The sequence below is a fragment of the Pyrus communis genome, chromosome 11 (assembly GCF_963583255.1).
Source record: "Pyrus communis chromosome 11, drPyrComm1.1, whole genome shotgun sequence".
In the NCBI taxonomy this organism is placed as follows: Eukaryota; Viridiplantae; Streptophyta; class Magnoliopsida; order Rosales; family Rosaceae; genus Pyrus; species Pyrus communis.
Window position 1 is genome coordinate 23,008,823 of NC_084813.1, and position 6,000 is coordinate 23,014,822.

The following is a 6,000-nucleotide window of genomic DNA, read 5'->3' on the forward strand; positions in this document are numbered from 1 at the left end:
CAAAGGCTCAAAGCTTCATTTCATAAATCCATGACAATTCACATTTGTAAATCCATAGAATTCCATATATGAATATCCCATAATTCATAACTCATTTTTGAAAATCTGTAATATAAATCATATTCATAATCCATAGAGTTTCATATAGGAAAATCTAATAATTCATAACCTTTCATAAAACCTAAGTGCGATAAAACATAAATATCTCGTAAACCGTAAATATAGAAATTTGTAAAGCATAATATAAAATGTACTCAAATCATGAAATATGTAATGCATGCTAGGCTAATATTTTATATAAATATGTAAGTTTAGAAGGGGTCCACTCACAGATATTTTGTAGCCAGGGAACTACTCGAGTTAGCGATGATGGAGTCATTTTTCATCGATGCACTGGGCCGAAGTCCAATTCCGGCAGGAAGTGGCTTGAAAACTACCACGAACCGTCGGAACCCTAGAAATGGGTGGTTCTCGATTTGCTGTCCAAATGAACTCCGACGCCCCAACCAATGCATAAGCTTTATTCCTGACCTTAAGGGAAGTCGATTGATGGTGGTGGTCGACTGTACTAACTTAAGAAATGGCGAATCGCCACCGTGCACCCCACGAACTCGTCGGAGAAGACAACATTCATTCGTCATGAAATCATGACCCACAGCCGTCAAGTTTGGGTGGGAATGGAAGTTGAGAGGATGATAAGTTGATTGGTGGTGGTGGTTCCCTGTGATTTGCCGGAGAAACGCCGTGAAAAGCATCGGGGTGTTCGTAGGAATTGGGTCGGGTCTAGGGTCGAAGGGAGGGTCCGGGTTTGCTAGGTCTCTCATTCCCTTATTTCCCTCATTGCTCGCTCTTTTAATTAGTCACTATCTCCTCTTCTTTTTCCCGATTAGGTAGCACCCCCATCTTTCTCTCCTAGTCTTTCCATCACAGCCACACACGTGGCACAACCTCATTACTCCAGCAACATCTAGAGCCTTCTAGATGATGTTCAAATGATCAATTCACCCCTATATTTGCTTGCCTATAACTTCTTCGTTATAACTCCAAATTATGTTCCGTTTGCGGCCACACATTCGTCATGTTGAGTACTATAAGAATACACCAAGAAAACAGATCTTACATGACATGACAATGCGGTCAACAAAAGTCAACGCATTTGCCTCGAATGGCATTTTTGTAATTTTTACATTTTAAAAAGTATAAAATTCGTAATATTTGGGGATGGGTTGTTAAAAAACCTAATCCATTCCGAGATAGTCTAGTGCATCAAACATATCCTTATAATATTATTTCTTACCATCCCACATATTTAAGTCTTCTAGGTGCTCAATTTTGCTGACTTTCCTTTCCAAATTTTGAAAAGGCAAAAATTTAGTTATATATTGTCCAATATCTTTGAAATTATCAATCATCATTTTTTGGGCAAATTTTTAATTAATAATTTGGATATGGACCAACATGTCTACTAAAATCCACTGGCTTTTCAGTCAATAAAATCTACTAGGCCATCTCTCCTCTCTTTTTTCCATGCCCTTCCCTCCCCTCCTGTTTGAATGGTCACGGTTAAACCACGTCAACATCTTATATTAATTTTTTGGGTAAAGTACAAAAAACTACCTCATCTATTGGTGTCACGACACTTTTATACCTCATCTTTTAAGATTGACAATGTCATACCTCATCTTTAGAATTTGGTACAATGTTATACCTTCCGTTACTTGGTCGTTTACTTTTCAGTTAAATGTTGACGTGGCTTGATTCGAGGACCACTTTCTGTTAAAAAATTAATAAAATATTATTAAAAACTAAAAAAAATTTATTTAATATTTTTTAAATATTAAAAGAAAAGTAAAAAAAATTAAAAAAAGAAAAACCCCTCAGTAAGCCCCTTCCCGCCCGCGGAAAAAGAAGAAAAGGAAGAAGAAGAAGGAAGAGGAAAGAAGAAGAAGAAGAAGGTCACGAAGGTTTCCCGATTCCACCTCAATGGGATCTGGGTTTTTTTATTTTATTTTCCTCCTCCTTCTTCCTCCTCCTTCTTTTGCAAATTCGGGTTTTTTTTATTTTTCTTCTTCTTCTTCTTCTTCTTCATCCTTCCTCCTTCTTTTGCAGATTTGGTTTTTTTTTTTTTCTTCTTCTTCTTATTCTTCCTCCTCCTCCTTCTTCTTCCTTCTTCCTCTTTCTCCTTCTTCTTCTTCTTCTTCCTCCTCCTCCTCCTTCTTCTGGGTTGCAGATTCGGGTTTTTTGCTTCCTCTTCCTCTTCTTCTTCTTCTTCTTCTTCTTCTTTTCCTCCTTTTTTTCTGGGTTGTAGGAAGGGGACTGAAAGGGAGAAGAAGATGAAGATGGGGGAGAAGAGAGAGAAGAGGAGCGTGGGGGGGGGGGGGGAGGGTACGAACATAAGGATTTTTTTTTTTTTTTTGAACTTTTCTTTATTATTTTAATATTTAAAAATTATTAAATGATTTTTTTAGTTTTTAATAATATTTATTAATTTTTTAATAGAAAGTGAGACCCGGATCAAGCCATGTTAGCATTTAATTGAAAAGTAAACGACTAAGTAACAGAAGGTATAACATTAGACCAAATTCTAAAGATGAGGTATAACATTGTCAATTTTAAAAGATGAGATATGAAAGTGTTGTGACACCAATAGTTGAGGTAGTTTTTTGTACTTTACCCTAATTTTTTTATAGCAAGAGAAAGATAAAATAAGAGAATGTGAGAGGAGAGGACGAAAGAGAATAAAAAGAGGAGGGGAGAGAATTTTAGTCCATCTCTAATAGAAGAAGCTCTTGGGAGCGGTCATTGTTAATGGTGGGCCCCTTTGTGACAGTGTTGGGTGAGAGGGGAGGCGGACACAAATGGAGCCGGATGAATATTAAAAAAATCAGGAGGGGTGGGGTAAGGGTTGTTAAGAGTAACAGCAATACATCACAACCATCACCAGATTAGTTTCATTTACTTGGTTGTTAAGCTTGGAATGTCTGTGATTAGTTAGATATATTATGCTGAGCTGGCACATAGATTGGGATAGGATATTTATGTATAAATACCATTGTATTGCTCAATTGAATATACAAGAATCATTTGATATATTTTTCACTCTCTCTCTACAATTCTCTTTCTCTCTCTTTACTAAACTTTCCTCTCTGAGTTCTTAAATTCAACATGGTATCATCACCATCGTCTAACCGACTCCGATCCGGCGCTTCCCTCTTCTAGCAATTTTCTTGCAGATTCTTGCATTTTCTAATCTTCCAAACAGATCGCTGTTTTCCTGATCTCTTCTTCTTCTCTACAAATTCAGCAAATCTTGATATGTCGGCGGCAGCAAACTCCTCGACTTCTATTCCTCCACCTCCTCCAAACCCTAATTCTCTAGCGACTCCTCCTCAGAGTGACATCTCCAATCCTCCGATCATGTCGATTGGAACGATTTCCATTGCCAATGTCGCTGGGATGGTTCCGACGAAACTCAATCGTCAAAACTTCATCACTTGGCGCAGTCTCTTCATTCCCGTGCTGAAGCGCTTCAAGCTTCTTGGCCTCGTCAATGGTGAGGATCTGTGTCCTCCCCAATTTCTTCGTGATTCCTCTGGAAATTGTGTTCTCAATGCTTCTTTTGAGACCTGGTGTGAGCGAGATCAGATCTTGATGATCTGGATCAACTCTACGCTCTCTGAAGATCTTCTTCCTTTAACGATTGGCATGGCTGACTCTCGCTCTTTGTGGCAATCTCTTGAGCGGCGTTTCTCAGGCGCTTCTCGCACTCATGTTCATAGTCTTCGATCGAAGATTCAAACAATTCAGAAAGGTGACTCTTCAATGACCGAGTTTCTTCATTTGATTAAAGATATTTCTGATAAGCTTGCTGCTGCTGGTGAACCATTGTCTGAGTCTGATCTTGTTGCATACATATTATCTGGCCTTCCTGATGAGTATGAGTCCTTTGTTGACTCTATTGAGACTCGAAATGAATCTGTGATTGCTGATGAGCTCCATGGGCTTTTACTGAGCAAAGAAATCTCACTCCAAAAACGCAAAACCAGAGCTGCTTCTTCCTCCACTGCTCCATTTCATGCCTATGCTGCTCAACCTTCTACTCATGTGGGCAATTTCAACAGAGGTAAATCTCGTGGTCGTTTTCACAACCGTAATCGGTATACTCAGAATCGCAATTTTGGGGGCAACAATCCTAACAACTGGAACACCAATCCCTCTGGTGGCAACAATCCTACCAACTGGAACCCCAATCCCTCAGGTGGCATTCTTGGTTCTGGTCCTTCTCGCCAGCATTATGGTCCCTCATCTTCCTCTGGTCTCTCGGTTCCATGTCAGCTTTGTCTCCAGTTTGGTCACTGGGCTTCTACATGTAATCGTCTCTCTCAGTTTGCTCAACCTCAAGCTCCTACTGCAATGTCTGCCATGACTTCTTCTGCATCCCCTAGCTATTGGTTCACTGATAGCGGAGCTTCTCATCATGTCACACCTGATCCTTCTGCCCTCAACTCTGCCATTCCCTACTCTGGCAATGATCAGCTTTTTGTTGGTGACGGTAAAGGTCTGTGTATTTCTCATACTGGTTCTGCTCTCATTCGAACCAAACATGCTACTTTTCGTTTGAATGATGTTCTTTTAGTTCCTCAGGCTTCCCGTAACTTGTTATCTGTTTACAAGTTTGTACATGATAACTGGTGCTCTCTGACCTTTGATCCGTTTGGGTTCTATGTCAAGGATCTAAGCACTGGGAAGATGCTCTTCCAGGGCCCCAGTGAAGGAGGCTTGTACCCCTTCTACTGGAATGCTTCAAATGGTGTCTCTGGAATTGCAATCTCCCCAACTGCACTGATGATTGCTAAGGCTGACATCCACATTTGGCATCGTAGGCTTGGACACCCTTATGGTGGGATTTTACATTCTGTTGTGAATAAGAATCATCTCCCTGTAATTGGTTCTGTTAATAGTCTTTCAGTATGTACTGCCTGTCAACTAGGGAAGGTTTCTCGACTATCATTCTCCACTTTACCTTGTACTTCCTCTCGGCCACTTCAATTGCTTCACACAGATGTATGGGGTCCCTCTCCTACACCTTCCTGTACTGGTTACCGATTCTATATAATAATAGTGGATGATTTTACCAAATATGGTTGGCTCTATCCTTTACATTTCAAGTCTGATGTCTTCTCTACTCTCAAGACTTTTATTTTAAAAATTCAGACTCTGCTTGATCTCAAAGTTCAAAGTCTACGGTCTGATTCAGGGGGTGAATTCCTGAATAAGTCCCTCCAAAGTTTTTTTAATGATCAAGGCATTACTCATCAGTTGAGTTGTCCCCACACTCCTGAGCAAAACGGGTGTGCAGAGAGAAAACATCGTCATGTTGTTGAAATGGGCAGAACCTTGTTATCTCAGAGTGATCTCCCTGCACAGTTTTGGGTTGAAGCTTTTCAGACTGCTATCTATCTCATTAATCGGTTACCTTCTCAGTCATCTACAGTCAGTCCTTGGGAACTCTTATTCCATGCTTCTCCTAAATATCATACCCTGAAGACGTTTGGTTGTGCTTGTTATCCATGGTTGCAACCATATTCAAGAGACAAGCTGGATTTCAAAAGCAAGCAGTGCGTGTTTCTGGGCTATAGCTTGAATCACAGTGGCTATGGGTGTTGGGATCCTATCTCTAATAGACTCTACATCTCCAGACATGTGGTGTTTGATGAATCTTGCTTTCCTTACAAATTTTTGTCTTCTCAAGCCTCATTTTCCAGCCCGTGTGTGCCTCCTCATTCTCCCACTCCTCTGTCTCTCAATCTGTCTTTGCCAATGTCCCATCTTGTGCTACATCCTTCCCCAGCAGATGCCTCACAATGTCGCAATGCCCCTTCTTCACCCATATTTCCCACTCTTGAGCAAAACACTTTATCTTCTCCTGTTCTCGAGTCCATACCTCCTCATCCAGAATCTTTCAGTCCTGCAGAGTCTCCTAGTTCTCTACCTCAACCA